Source organism: Corvus brachyrhynchos, unplaced genomic scaffold (assembly GCF_000691975.1).
Source record: "Corvus brachyrhynchos isolate BGI_N302 unplaced genomic scaffold, ASM69197v1 scaffold146, whole genome shotgun sequence".
Lineage (NCBI taxonomy): Eukaryota > Metazoa > Chordata > Aves > Passeriformes > Corvidae > Corvus > Corvus brachyrhynchos.
The window spans coordinates 225,591-242,149 of NW_008238960.1; the positions used below are offsets into that span (position 1 = coordinate 225,591).

General features: G+C 38.7%; 1 protein-coding gene and 1 long non-coding RNA gene across 7 annotated transcripts in view; both read right to left on the reverse strand.

Annotated features, from left to right (window-relative positions):
* The window catches only part of PDE1C (phosphodiesterase 1C), a 375,734-nt gene that overhangs the window by 164,080 nt on the left and 195,095 nt on the right, over positions 1-16,559 (reverse strand). The window lies entirely within an intron of this gene.
* On the reverse strand, positions 1,616-2,942 carry LOC108447731. Its single transcript, XR_001863412.1, has 2 exons — positions 2,884-2,942; positions 1,616-2,730 (listed from the first exon to the last, which is right to left on the reverse strand). It is a non-coding gene; the product is annotated as an uncharacterized LOC108447731 (long non-coding RNA).

Sequence of the window (16,559 nt, forward strand, 5' to 3'; positions counted from 1 at the left end):
CATAAATGTAGTTTAAAACTTCATTTAGCAAAGAAAAGAAAAATTCTCTTACTTGTGTGCATTTTTGAAGTATAGTAGTACTTTGCTTTTTCTGTATTTTTCATTACAACTGTCCAATTTTGTGGAAAACCTAGCTCATTCTTTCAAAAGTAGCTGTGCTGAGTTCAACAGCAGACATGCTCGTACTTGCAGAAGATACCATTGCTGATAGCTCTACAGTAGGCCAGCCCTGAATTTTACTGAAAGGTACAATGAAACCACTCAAAAAATGTAAGCCTGATTCTAGTTTTCTTGTTTTAAATAGAGGAAATATCTCTGAATATATAATCTCTCAAAAGCAAGAGTAAATGTAATTGCACTGACTGTAAAGGAAACTATACAAGGTTAATTACAGTAATAAAATAGGAAAATACAATAGAAGCACAACAGATTTTTACAGGCAGACCCTTTCTCCTGTTGCCCCAGAAGCTGACTCAAGTCAGGAGCACAAGGAGCAAGCAGTTTCTTCTATGGGAATAAGATCAGGACCAGATGAAATACCACTGACACAAAGCAGAGATCAGGTAAACTATATGAACTATTTAAATTTTGATGTATTTTCTGTGCCACTGTAGGCTAGAATTTTAAGGTCATTTAAATATTTTTTGCAGCTTCTGCCACCTAAATTGCTTGATTCTCAGAAACTATATATAAAATAGGAATGAAAACACCTACTTCCTAGTAATAACACCAACTTCTCTGGAATATCACTCAGAATCACAGAATATTCTAAGTTGGAAGGGACCACAAGGATCATCAAGTACAACTCTTACATGAATGGCCTTACAGGGATCAAAAAGAGGCTGCAGGCTGCATGGGTTTGCAGAAATCAAGTAAGTAGAAAGACAGACATGCAATTTTGCAAGTCCTTTGTCAGGTCCTGCATCAACTACATATATTTTTTCAGAGCTTTATGAAAGAGCAAATATTCAAACACATTGGCCAAGACATTGAATTTTTTTAAGCACAAGTGTCTCTATGAATCTCTTGCCTTTTTTTTCATTCTGCTAAACAAGTTTTTTTTTCTTGTACTCCTGAATCTTGCCAGTTTGTATCCCAAATTATCTCCCAGTCACAGTGTCAAGGGAAAGGAAGAAAGCATCAGCTGAAGAAAAGCAGAGGAAGTTCCCTATCCATCCAGTGATCCAGACATGTATCTTAACAAGACTCTAGGTTATAAATCTGTAGTTTAGAAATTAACATATTGTAAGCATCTGTAGAAAGTTGTTAGTAAAAAGAAATAAACAAATAAATTATACTGTTACAGTACAATTTTGAGACTAAGTGATGGGCAGAATGGTAAGTAAAAAAGAATAAAGCAGACTATACAGAAAACTTGAATGAAAAATATCAGAAGTCTTATGTGAAAAATAGTGAAATTAAACCAGAACAGTTGAAGTGAATTTTCCCCAAGAGGAATGTCCCTCTTCCCCTTCTCCCTACTCTCCCACCCTTGATATTCTGCAATGCTATTAAAGTATAGAAATGAAGCAGTGGCAGTTACAATGCAAGGAAATAAACACCCCAACACATTCAGTGCAAAACAAAAACAAAACCAAAAAAAAAAGGCAAGTGGTAAAGCATGAAGGGAGTAGAACAGAAATTCTTTATTTCTCAAATTTCTTACTTTAAAATACACTTTCATTATCACATACTTCTGAAAATTAGAAGTCCTCTTCACAGCACCCAAACAAAGTGACCTTATACATGACGGAAAATACTGCTGTTTCCATTGAGTACAGCAGGAGGTAAAACACTGCGTGTCTCTCAAAGCCTAATTTCTTTTGCTGTTTACCCAACAGGGACTGCATGGCACAATCCCAATGAAAACCTCACATGGAAACAATTTCCATTATTTATCTCTTTCATCCCTGTAAGAAAGAAATAAATACAAAAGGAATGTGAGTATCCAGATCTGAAGGGATCTGGTTCGAGAAAAGGTTTTCCTAAGCACGTACCTATGGGGCAAGTCAAGACTTCAGGTATTTGTCACATAAATGGGCTATATGGATAAATCTTCAATTCATTTAATTCCAGTACATAAGTGCTCCTTTTTTAGAACTGGGGTAAATTGTAGTCTCCATTGTATAGTCACATCATGGGTATTAGGCCCTGAAAGCATCAAATTCTTTTGTTCTGATGAATAAAGCTGAGCAGAAGCTTGAAATCTCAAGTACTCAACATAATTGTACTAAATAAATATGGTAAAGAGAAGACATCTGTGTTATTAAATATCATAAAAGTGAGCAGTTTTGGTTTATTCATTTTCATTAGATTTGGTGATGCTTTTTCATTAACCTTGATGAATGCTGATGCTTTTTTCTGAGTGACATTGAAATCTCCAGAAACAGAAGCTGATGTGAGAAATACTGTTTTCTATTTAACATTTCACTAATAAAAATATATTAGACAGTACAGCAATGCAGATGAATATCAAGTAAAGTATTCTGACAAACATCGAATGTCAAATTTCCCGCACGTTCACTCGTCGGAGGAAATAACTTTCAGGGATGGGACTACGCAATTACACAAATTTATTGTTTAAAATAACAAAACGCATCAGTCAAGGCATGAGGTTCTACAATAACTCCGAATAATGGTGACTAGTCACAAGATTTAGAGTTACATCATAATTTATAACTTTCTAATCCAATAGGCACTTAAAACAACACTTTGTTTTGACTTTATGACCTACCACCTGTGGCACTTCCCGTTGCAATGCAGCTATGTTCTACAATAACTCCGAATAATGGCGACTAGTCACAAGATTTAGAGTTACATCGTAATTTATAACTTTCTAATCCAATAGGCACTTAAAACAACACTTTGTTTTGACTTTATGACCTATCACCTGTGGCACTTCCCGTTGCAATGCAGCTATGTCTTGACCAATAACTTCTCATGTCATGTACACACAGATGTCTCTCTTATACCATCTACATTCTTAACTTAAACTATATGAAATCACACTATTATATTTTAAAACCCTCCACCAGAACACCCAGTGTACAATTTTACCTATAACTATGAACACAGGCTTGTAATCCTTTTGCTTAAGATCTATAAATCTCTGTCAATTAAGCCAAACCTAGTCTCTTCCAGGGTTGTAAATCAAAGCCTCCTTTAATTGCAGGAGTTTCTACTCCTCGGTCTCCCACAATCGAAAATACCAGAAACTGCAAAAGTCATCTTGTAATATCACCAACATCAAGGTTATGAGCTAGTATTTCATCAACATTATGTGGATAAGTCATCTTGATTCGATTGCAGAAAATACACTATTTCCCTTTATTATCAGAATCCTTCATTAGTAAGCAGCATCATTTTAAAAAAAATAGGTAATTAAAACCATTTTTAAGATCGATTAACAATAGGAAACACTGGAGAGGAAAAAGTGTGGAGTGGAAAGTTGAGAGGGGCCTGAGAAACGGTAAAAAGGTCCAGATAGGAATACCTGGTAACCACAAATGCTGCTGACTTCTTGTCAAGACAAATGTCCTCATTCTGTATAAATGAACTGAAGAATGGGACTTAGAGGTTTATTTTCCTTAGTATTTTACTTGGTATATTTCCTAAGTATTTTACTTATATGGTCTCACAACATATGAAGATAACATTTACTTCCTGTGCTGGTTTCAGCTGGGGTAGAATTAACGTTCTTCATACTAGCTAGTACAGGGCCATGTTTTGCATTTTTGTGCTGAAAACATTGTTGATGCTACAGAGATGTTTCTGTTATTGCTGACCAGTGCTTGCACAGCATCGAGGCCTTTTTTGCTTCTTGCACTGCCTTACCAGCAAGGCGGCTAGGGGTGCGTAAGAAGCTGGCAGAGGACATAGCCAGGACAGCTGACCCTGGCTGAATATGGAATATTCCATACTACATAGTGTCATGCTCAGCATATAAAGCTGGGGGAAGAAGGAAGAAGATGGGGACGTTTTGAGTGATGACATTTGTCTTCCCATGTAACTAACCATTAGGCATGCTAGAACCCAACGGTCCTGGAGACAGCTGAAGACCTGCCTGCCCATCCATGGGAAGCAATGAATTGATTTCTTATTTTGCTTTGCTTGTGTGTGTGTCTTTTGCTTTGCCTATTAAACTGTCTTATGTCAACACATGGGTTTTCTCTTTTACTCTTCCAATTCTCTCCACATCCCACTGGTGGGGGGGTAAGCAAGCAGCTGTGTGGGGCTGAGTTGCTAGCTGGGGTTAAACCACAGCACTTGGATAGCTGCTCTCTGCACACAGATGGTGCATTCTGAATTGATTCAAGTATTGATTACACAAAAAATAGCTGAAATAAGGACCACAAATCTTCTCTCCCACTAGAAAAACGCCCATGTGCATGACCAAAATACATTCAGAAAACTAAAAAAAAACCCAGAAAACAAAATGTGTAATTGATTTCGATTGCCTTTTTTACTCCTGAGTTCCCCAGATAATCAGGTCTTTCTATAAAGACTGAAAATGTCAAATTTTTGTTTCTTTCTTAAAAATAGAAACAAATGGGAAAAATGTGAAAACTGGCAACAGCACATGTTCTTTGGAGAATAAAAGTCACTTTGCAAAGACAGTACACACGAAGACATTGCAGAAAGTGAGGTCAAAATATTCCTTGGAGAGAACTAAATAGAAAATAATCTCTTTCTGTTATGTCAAGTGTGAATGCGTCCACAGACAAGATCGAATCAATGCACTGAGAAGGTCACATAAAGTTCCACTTGCATATTTTAGGCTGAGGAGTGATCATGGAGGTTACGATTTCCTTTCACACTTAAGGATAAAGGAAAGAGAAGTGTTCATGAAATTGAAGGTTTAGAGAAGATACGTCAAATACAATTTAACTAAACAACATACAACATGAAATTCAACTCTTTCTCATGGTAATTGGCAATTAAAGAAACAACACAGAAAACAATCTTCATTTACTCATGGTAAACAATGAGAGAAAGTGTCTGGCACCTGTATCTGCAGTATGTGCAGACACTGTCACTGGGGTATATCAATCTAGAATGATTATATCCTGGATAACAAAGCTCTGCAAAGTTTCTTCACTAAAGATAGGATATTTCTATAATTTTACAGTGCCTGTCCCACCAGTCACTAGTCCTTACTTATTCCCCTGACATACACAGTCTCTATCTCAGTTCTTGGATATACTCAGTATCCCTCAGGGAAATCCCAGGGCAGAGCAACTTCTTCCAGCAAACAGTGGACATTTTCTCCTTCTGGCCTGCCATTTTTTACACTAAGTAACTCTATTTCTCCAATGTAATAGAATTCCACACCCATATAATCTGAGGTACTCTTATCACTAGCTTTTTTTAGCAAGTCTTCCCCTCTTGTTCCAGTATAATGTCCACAGATTTCAGTGGTTTCCCCAGAAAGAAGATGTTCAAAATTATCTGTCCTTTCTTTTTGTCCATCTCCCTTCCCACCACCTCTTCCATCTTTCTTCCCCACCACAAAAGCTGACGGTTGACTTCTGCTATCTTCTTCTGCCTTCTCCACTTGCCCAATCCACTGTTGTCCAGTGGCCTTTTTCATCAACAGACTAAGCTCATTCTTCTTGATCTTCCATGGATTTTTATCAAATTATACCGATGGTGGGGGGGAATTACTGGGGGGAAAATTTCCTTTCCACTTTCTCAGAATGAAATTACTAATTGTAACAAAATGTTTATTGAGGAAGCAAACAAACAAATCATTCATTTTTTTCATGGGAACAGAAATTCTGCCTGCACAGCACCAATTCAAATTGCATTTAAACAGAATGATGACTTGTTCTTCTGTTGATATTCTCTGAAATGAGTCAATAACTTCTAATTTTGATGCTTCAGAGATTATTGGAATAGCCCTATTCCATTGTCTTCTGAAGCTTTAAATTTCAAGATAATAGTATGTAGCAAAGAATTAGGATCTCACAATATAATGCTTTTAAATTTCAAGATAATAGTAACTGTAGCAAAGAATTAGGATCTCACAATATAATGCTCTTGTGCAGAAACATTAAGGTTAAACAGAAATGGCACTTCCTCCAGAAGGTGGGAACATGTGCCGGAAGCAACAGCATCTACTTCAGAGGGCAAAAGCCTATATGACACATAAATGGATAAGCTAGACATGATTTCATAATCATCTCTGCCCACACAGATTCCAGCAGGTGTAATGATTCATTTATCTCCAATGACTGAAAATTTTGTGCCCATAATGAAGAATGTCAAATATTTTCTTTCTTGTTGGTAATTACTATTGTATTCCCAGTAAGGTGAGATTAGAGTACACAAAACCACTCTGGCTCTACTTCATCCCTCCACTGGGGAATTACAAATCGTTAGGTTGAGAAAATATTTTTACAGCAGTGAAGTAGCATCAGTGTATGTGACAGTGCTCTTCCAGTTCTTAACTGCTTTCTAAATCAGGTACATCAGCGTAAACACAGAGCAAAAAGAAATCACCAACCTGAAATCAGTCGTCCACTGCAGAAACAATCATATGATTGCCCAAATACCTTATCAGATACCAGATTGTCTCTCTCGAACATGTCAAGTCCATCTGACAACTACTACGTCTGGCCCTCCATTACCTTCTGAGAAATCATTTCCTGAATCTACTTGCTGTGATGGTTAACAACATCCTTTTTCTAGTCAAATATTATTCTTGGCGAGGAAAACCCCTTTATTTCAGCAACATTTTTCATCTGCTGAAATGGCTTAGTGGCATCAATCACATTCACGCTAAGCTTTTATCTTAGAGCCTGCATCTATTAGTCCCCAGTCAACCTACCTGTTTTTGTTCAAAATTTCTTGAATATGAATGGTGCAGTACTCTACACAGGGACTTGAGCAATGGCTTGTTCAAATTCTTGCCTTTAAAATAACTTGCCTGACACTTCCTAGGATGGCAATTGCACTTTTACTCTACTACTCATAACCACGTTAATGAGCAGTAGGCCTAAGACTATCTTTTTCTTTCACTGCCACATTATAAAATTATGAAATATTTTCTTGTTACTAAACATAAAGATGTCTAACTTTACACTTCCATTGCTAAATTTCATCCCTGTGTAGTTACTCCATCTCTCAGTCATTAAGTGTTTTTTCTATTTTATCCTTCAGTCATCGTCACTGATGGGCTTTTTGAATGTTTGTATTTCTTTGTTCTTCCTATCCTGTCATCCTAATTTGCTAATATTATCAGCCCCCAGGGTCATAACTCACCTTCTCTCACAACCTGTTTTTGCCTCTCCATCAGCCAGTTCCCTATGCCATCTTCCTTTTCTAATTTTGATCCCCATTTCCTTCAGGTGAAAAAACCACATAGCACCATAATTTCACAACGTCTAACTGGATTGAAACTTCTATTCTCCATTTTTCTAGAATATATACTATGTAACGAAGAAAACCATCACATAGACTGATCTGGATCACCACTGGCATATTGACTGGCAAATGCATACTGAATTCCATCCATTTCTACCACTTACTTCTGTGTCTTCAATTATACATTCTTTCAAAAGTAATTCTAAAAAATATAAATATAAACCACCCAATCCAAAAATTCTGCCCTAGCACAGAAACCTGATTATAAATCTTTCACTGAATTTGAAATTTCAGATTTCTAAAAACAGAGTCAGAATTTCAGTTCTCTAATTATTTTGGTATGGAAAATACCCAATCTCTTGTAAATCAAGTACATTAAGTTCAAAGTGAGCAAATTAAATTGATTTTGTTATCTTTCTGGTAGTGTTAATTTCCCACTTCCTACCTTCTTTTCTCACAGCAGTTCCACTCCTCTTTTATTTATAGAGATTAAGAACAGTTTAGCATTTGTTTTAACTTCCTTAGTAGAGCCTAACTCTGCTGAGCCTTAGGCTGTGCTGCTGCTTAGGTGAAAGCATTAAAACTCCATTCTGGTGAGCACTAATTCCTTGTTCTTTTGCCACAGCTAAACAAAGGAGTTAATCTTGGTAGCTCAGAGGGTTCAAGAGCAAAAGTCAGTAAGACATCTTTGTAAGATGCAGGCTATCACCACTATAGATCTAGATATAGATAAAGGTATCTCTCTATAGCCTGTGAATGGTATAACATTGTACAGATATCCTTACTCTGACATAATGATAATTTCGCATTACATATCAACAGAGTTCACCTCACTTAACAGAATTAACAGAATCAGGTTAAACTTTTGGAATTAAAACTATGACAAGCTAGATCAGGAAAAACAAGTATAACTGCAAAACTATTTTCTGTGACTTCAGCTTTTGCCAAAAGAGTCAAAAGTTTAGAAGAAAGGGGGCACAGACACTAGAGCAGGCATATATGAATGTACAGCACCAATGTGGAGGGATCAGAAGAGAAGGGTGATGCTCCTACTTCAGCAAACAGCACTAAACTGCCGTTCCTAATAAGCCAACACTGGGTCTTGCAGGTGAGCAAAACTACGGTAACATTTGTGTGTTTGTACCACTGGGGCTCATCAGTGATAGTGCCAACAGTGTGGTGACAAGAAAACCATTAGGATGCAGTTATGATTCCATAAAGAGTCTTGAATGCTTAGGTTCAGATTTATGTAAAACATTTCTAAGTAACATATTTTACTCATTTGCTTTTCTTTGCATGTTCCCAGGACTGGATAAAAACATTGTCATTCAAAAACACTTTGAGTACTTGGAGGCTCCTCAACACTTAGCTTTCTTTATATACAGTAAAAAACAAAAGTCGTTTTTAATTGCAGCACGGACAAAGGTTCTTCCCTCCTTCATCTGATCAGTCATCATTTCAACTCCCCCTCATGCTGTAGATGCAGTTAAAATGTTTTCACAAGCACCTACTCTCTGGCAGGAGTGAAAAGTCAACATACAAAATTATGCCATTGTCGAATAATGACAGAATACAAAATGATTGATATTGGTGCCTGGGACTTCAAGGTAACTGTAATGTGTATTCTAATGCCAGACATTTCACATAACAAGTCCTTTCGAGATTATTAATGACTACAGGATTTTTTTAATTATGGCTGCTTAACAACAGATGGCAAAAGGGGCTGAATAATATTTTTTGTTGCAGCCAACAAATTTATTGATGGCTTCACTAACATTGCAGTAGAAATGCAGAAAGAAAACAAAGATATTTAAAAATTCACCTGATTAATCATATGAATTTATACTTTCACAAAATAGTCTTGTAGACTTAACAGCACAACCAACTGCCAGGATTCTTTTTCAGAAAAGTATGTTTTTCTGTTATGTTTTTTACTTCTAAAAAAAATGGAATAACATTCCTAAAGAAAATACATGCTCCTTTTGGGGAAATGCATGTACCCTGAGGAACTCTCAATATTCAGAAAGGGCTGACGGAGTCCTCCTCAGTAAGAGCAGCTGACACATGCAAACTGGGGCAAGAACCCCAAGGACCAACTCAACTCACACCAAGAAGCAGAAGACATCATTCCACAGATTGTAATGGTTTGACAGAGTTATGCCTGACTTGAGCACAGTGTACAGAGAAACGATGCACAAAACAGCCCTACTAGTCAGGAACTATAAAGGTGTTTAGCATGCAGCCAAGCCAGAAATAATGGTATAGTCTACCGTCAACATGCACCCACAGATAACTGCCCATAGGCTCAGGACTATTTTAAGTTATGAAGTTTCTGTTTCAGAGTTGATTCATGTCATGTTGATCATAAATAGCAAGCATGAAGCTGTGAATATGCCCTGCTGGTTTGCTGTGGTGGATTTTCTTCTCCATGTTGGGTCCTGCAAGCACAAAGACCTTGACTCTGTTCAGCTGCATAGACAGAGATCCTACTCTATTAGACAACCACAAGGCTAAACCATCTATCTGATCGAAATAATGGTTTTAAACTTTTATTGCTGTTTTTTACTTTTCGGTGAGTATTTTAAATGCAGAAACACTTCAGTGAAGACAGAGAATTTAACAAAATAAGGTAACTCCCATTTCCAGCAATACTCCTAATAAAATTACATTTTATTAGAACCTGCAATGACAGAGGGTCACAGTATCATTTTTTTTCTATGTAGTGGATTGACCCTGGCTGGATTCCAGACACCCACCAAAGTCAGTCACTCACTCCCCTCCACAGCTGGACAGAGGAGAGAAAATATAACAAAGGGTTCATGAGTTAAGGACCAGGAGAGATCACTCACCAAATACTACCATGGGCATAACAGGCTTGAATTAGAGGTATTAATTAGATTTACTATTAATAAAATCAGAGCAGGATTATGAGAAATAAAATAAACCCTTAAAAACACCTTCCCCCAACCCTTCCCTCCTTCCTAGCTTTACCTCTTTTTCCAGCAGTGCAAGGAGACAAGGAATGGGGGTTATGGCCAGTTCATCACCTGTGGTTTCACCCACTGCTCAGGGAGATGAATAGTTCCTCTGCTCCACTCCTGCCTCCAGGACAGGCTACTTCAGAGTGGGCTCCTCTGTCCACAGCTCTCCCACAGGGTCACAGCCTCCTCTCAGGCATTCATTTGCTCTGGCATGTGTCTCCTCCACACCAGGTCTGCATCTCTGTGGTCCTTCATGGGTTGCGGGGGTACAGCTGCTTCACCATGGTCTTTACCACAGGCTGCAGAGGAATCTCAGCTCCAGTGCCTGGAGCTCCTCCTCCCCCTCCTTTCTCCACTGACCTTGGTGTCTGCAGAGTTGTTCCTCTCACATATTCTCACCCTCCTCTTCTCTGGCCACAATTACAACTGCCCAACAACTTTTCTTTTTCTTTCTTCTTAAATCTGTTATCACAGAAGCGTTACCACCATTTCTAATTGGCCCAGCCTTGGCCAGCAGCCCACCCATCTTTGGAGCCTTGAGGGACTGGGTCTACTGGACATGAATGAAGCTTCCAGCAGCCACCCCTGCAGCCCCCCGTTACCAAAAACCAGGCCATGCAGACTCAATACAATATCCCCACATTAAGTTGTTCTGGACAGAACTCACAAACACATAGCATATCTGTACTCGAGACTAGACATCTATTTTTAAGCTTGATGGGTTCTAAATACAGAAAAGCAGAAAAGAGCACTGTTGAGCTCAGAAAAGCAGTAATTCCACACTGATAAAGAAGTGAAATGCAAAAAAAGTCCAGTCCTGGGAAGCTGAAGAAGTACAGACCTCGCCAGCCAGGAGGAAATACACTTAGTATAATATATGTATATATTATACTAAGTATATAGTATTAATAGTATATCTTATATACTAAATATATAGTATATAAATGCCAAAAAGTCTTGGAAAAATAGACAATTGTTGATAAACAACACCAAGCTAGGTGGGAGTGTTGACCTACTTGAGAGTAAGAAGACTCTACAGGCCTGGACAGGCTGGATCCATGTACTGAGGCCAGTTGTAGGATATTCAACAAGGTGAAGTGCCAGGTCCCTGCACCTGGGTGACAACAACCTCATGCAATGCTACAGGCTTGGGATCAGTAGCTGGAAAGCTTCCTGGCAGAAAAAGGACACGGGGGTGCTTGTTGACAGGTGTCTGAATGTGAGCCAGCAGTGTGCCCATGTGGCCAAGAAGACCAATGGCATCCTGGCCTTTATCAGGAATAGTGGAGCCAGCAGGACATGGGAAATGATCATCCCCCTGTATTTGAAACTGGTGAGGCTGTGTTCACTTTGTAGTGAGTACTTTGTTCACTTTGGGGCCCCTCACTACAAGACATTGAGGTGCTCAAGCATACCCAGAGAAAGACAACAAAACAGGATGAAGGGACAGGAGCACAACCAAAAAAACGGCTAACAGGATGGGGGTTATTCAGACTGGAGCAATGGAGACTACGGGGGGACCGTATCACTTTCTGCAACTACCTGAAAGGAGGTTGTAACCAGATGGGGGTCACACTCTTCTCACAAGTGACAGGATGAGATGAAATGGTCTCAAGTTGAGCCAGGGGAGGTTTCGATTGTATATTAGGAAAAATGTCTTCACTGAAAGCATGGTCAGGCATTGGAACAGGGAAGTAATGGAAAGACCGCCCAGGGAAGTGATGGAAAGACCACTCCGGGAGTGTTCAAAAAACATGTGGCACTTGGGCATGTGGTTTAGTGGTGAACTTGGCAATGCTGGGTTAACAGTTGGTCTTCTTGTTCTTAGGAATCTTTTTCAACCTAAACTATTCAGCGATCTGGAAAAAGGAGAGGAAATATTTAAGATAACCCCGAATGTTGCATGCAGACCTTCTCAGCTTCATTCCTCTTCATTCCTTATGTTTCTCTTTTTTCTGATGTTATTCTCTCTGTTATTTATCTCTAGCCTTGTATTCTTTCCTTCACTGAACTTAAAACAGATGAAAAAAATACAGTAAGATCAGTACCTCACTTGATTTTAATAAATCAGTTCTGTTAGTCTGCAAAAAACACACTATTGCTCAAGACATTAACCCTTATGCTGTAAAAAATTCTGAAAATTTTAATACAGTCAAGGGATATAACACATTAATGTCAAGTTATAAACATTAGTTATGTCATAAAAAAATTATGTGTAGACTCAATATATCTTTACATTTTTAGAATTATGCAGCAAGCTGTAGCTCAAAAGTAATGTGTTTGTCATGTTATTCATATACCATGGATAAGATGAAATACAATGACCTTAAACCTACCTCAGCTTTATCTGTGCTATAAAGAAAAAAAGCAGGAGGGTAACACGTAAGAAAGTTGAGTAGAGATACACTTTTTGACACCAATCAAACAGAGATTCTGCCATCCCCTGGGATCATTATTCAGCTGTCCATCTGGCCCCAGCTCCCGAAGAGCTTTCAGAAGTCCTGCAAGAAGCATATAATTTCAAATCTGCAGTTCCCACTTATGGTTCTGCAGCAGAGCGTTTATTACACCAGTAATAAACTCATAGAAACCAGAGAGCTCCTGGTGAAACAAATTAATGTGAACAGCAAGTCAGTACTGTCACTTCTTGTAGGCAGTTCAGCAGCAACAACACACTCCTAAATGAAGAAACTGTTCTGCTTACTCATGAGGTACAGACAGTCTGAGGAGCCAAATGTGGTTTTGTGGATTTACAGATTCCTCCAAAGGACAGGGGAGCACCCTCAGACCACGGCAAGTCTTCAGCAGGCACCCTGAACTGGTCCCCATTCCATCACACGTACAGTTAGCATCTCTCTGAGCTGTCCCACATTGTTCAACTTCCTAAAGAAAGTCTGTTCCTTTTTATAGCATGATATTTAAGGAAACAGACTTCAACAGAATTATCATGATCCTGCTTCGAATCTTTCCTGAAGAAGAGATTCCTTAAACACTTCGTTAAACGTTCAATAATGTAATATTACAAATGATAATCACAAAGGGAGTAGCAGAGCTGAGATAACTTTCCATGTCTCCATAAGGAGGCAACAGGGTTTTTGTGTCAGGAATTCAGTCCACCCAGCCAGAAATACAGGCAATAGTGTTTTTTTCCTTTTATATCTACAGTAGACCTTTACCAAATTAAACATACTGAGGCTAACTCATCTTCTCTTTTACTACTAGCCTTCAGATGTCTTTTACTTGAAAATTTAAGGGCAATACTTGAAGCAGTACAACCACTTCATTTCTTCCCTTACTGTCTCCACACATCCATCAGAATGTATAAATATTTGAGAATTTTCCAGCATCAGGATGTGCCATTTTTGCTAACTACATTAAGAAGTGGTAGGTAAAACAAAATTGAAGCAATACTGACCATCTTTCTGGTTTTGGTAAAACCACATACTTATGACAAGGTTGTACTTGATATCAAGTAGAGAAGGGCAGAATAACCAGTCACTAAGCATACCTATCATGGAACTGGGGTGGTACTTTCATCAGAACAAGAGCAAGATGTGTAGTCACATGAAACAACTCCAATGAAGGTTTCATGGGTAGGCTAAATGCCCTCAAAAGTCAGACAAATGTTAAAAAGACATGACCTGCACCTGGTCATTTTTCAAATAACCTCATCTGGCCCCACATCATGACTCTCAGGCCCTTGCAGTGGGCACAGCTGTATCCCACCTGCTTTGGGCATCCTGTGAGCAGCCCCACCAGATGAAGGGCCGCTCAAGATCAGAGCTCTGAATGGAAAAAGAGCAGCTTAGAAACAGGACCTGAAATATTCCAAACTCCCATGTTCAAGGCTCCCAACTGTGCCTGTGTTTGGCATCACCTACATCTTGCTGTGATGCTCCTCTTCATTTGTAGGCAGGTGGCTCAAATCCAGATACACATAGGGGTAGTAAAGTCAGTAATTCAGCAAGTTGTTAAAGTCCATGGTTGTCACACTCATTTTTTGGTTTGCATCTCACTAATCTATGCCTAAGTGTTCACTTGAATGTGGATGAATATAAGAACATACTTACTTTTCAAAGCCTGTTATTGTTTGCTGACTTTTAATGCATCCATCCCTTTTCCTTGTGTTCATTTATAAAACTGTAACTCATCCCCAGAGGTACAGGAAAACAGAAAGCATCCAACAAGAATCTATCTTGTATTTTTGTTTGTCTGAAATCTCAACAGCAAAGTCTTTGCACCAGCTTATTGTGGGGATAGCAGGACAGACAGTACAAGGCCAAAACAATATAGTTTGATTTAAAGAAAATCTTTCAATTTACATACAGAATAGATTTGATAGGGGAGACACTGAGAAGTAACAAATAAGGAAAAATTATGATGTAATTTCGGAGAGTCCCTTTCCTGATCATAAGGTATTATTACGAATTTTTCTCACAGACCACTGTATAATATAATGTATAATAATAATTTATTTGGACAAATATGAAAATGGGAGCATGTAATGGAAAATTAGAAAGCAAAGTAATTAAATTAGAAAATGGAATATGTAATTAATAAATGATGAGAAAATATTAGAGACCTAACACAGGATGAGAAAGGAATATATGTTTTTGTTTAGTTCCCAATATTTTTATGGTTAAAATGATGGAAAAAGCTATATTATGTCTTGGGTAATAAAAAAGAAAGAGGTCACTAAATTGATACCCAAGCTGAAATGACAGACTGCTATAACTTTAGAACGATCTATAAATTAGCTTTCTCAGTTAAATATACCACTACATTAAAATGTATCTAGCTAGAAAGGATGCCTAGTAACAAAACAAGAAGAAAGCTCAAAAAAGGAAAGAAAAATGTTAAAAGGAAAAAAACACTTTGAAGAATTTCATGCCTCGATATGGCAAAATATATGGGCATGACAGCAAACCCAGGTGCAGCAGGTGTAATGACTCCAGTGGGAATTCCCTCATAACAGCTTGCAGAAACAGGTCTTAGTTTGCCAAAGGGACTGGGTACTTCATTAGAGAATGCTCTCCTTAGTCACCTTTAAATCAAACAGACCCAAGAACTGCAGCCCAGGCTCCAGAGGTCAGGACCTCTCCTTAGAGAACATCACCAAATGAACAGTTAGGTGTAGTGAAGTGCAATCTGGTCCAGGGTGGAGCTGAATGCCCTCTCCACTAGGGCCTGCCAACTCCAAATCAGCCCACCTCTGGGAATGGCACAGTATGGGGAACCTTGTACTGTGGCCACCCATCTCTCCTCATTCTATAGGTGAGAAAGAGGAGATTTTCCACATTTGTCAGGCTTTTCATCTTCATGGCTATAAAAAAAAAAAAAGAAAGAATGGACCAAGAGTGGTCAGAGTAGCTCCTGAGGAGCTGCATGGAGACATTGTAAAGAAAGTCACTGAGTATGTGAAACGGGTGAAAAGACTCCTATAACCTGTTAGTTGCTTTGTAAGACGTGTGTGGCTTAAGTATTAGCAGAAGAGCAGGGAAATCCCTTTGAAAAGATAATTAATTCATTTAAACATTGCTCCAGATCAAGGAAACTGATGTGAAATTCTGGTCAATTTTAAACATGTAACATATAAACAAAAATTTCTCATAAGTCAAAGATATGTTATTTCTAAAGCAAAAAGTTTTCATGCCCATTAAAAAGAAAAGTCCACTGTGTTTTTGGAAGAACAACACAGGTCCTAAAGCAAATGCTTCCTTCTGGGAAAGAAAATTTCGTTTTCCCAAAAGACATTTTTATTCAGCTAAAGAATTAAAAAAGCAAAACAAAAAATAACCTAATTATTCACATAACTTTAACCAGAAAGAAAGGTTTTCAAAGGTGTCAGCAGCAGCAGATGAGAAATCTGAACTCAATAAGTAAGAGTGAGAACATGGAATTAGTGTGTGTCATAGGTTAGCAAGCATAGTCCCGGAAGGGATGTCCTTGCTAAGGGGTGCTTACAGCTTCCTCTGGGAGCAAATAGAACCTATCAGCTGGCCAGTTTGAATATAGACAATTCTTTAAGCCACTTAAAGTTGTGACCACCTCTGTGATACACACTTAAGAATAGGCAAACTCCCCCCCCAAGCTCTCTCTCGTTTCCGGTGCTGGGACAGGTGGCTGCGGGGCCCGAGTGGGGGCCAGCGGGCCCAGCCCTGCTCGGGCCAGGCCGGGCCAGGCCACGGCTCCCGGAAGACACCCCCCGCCGGG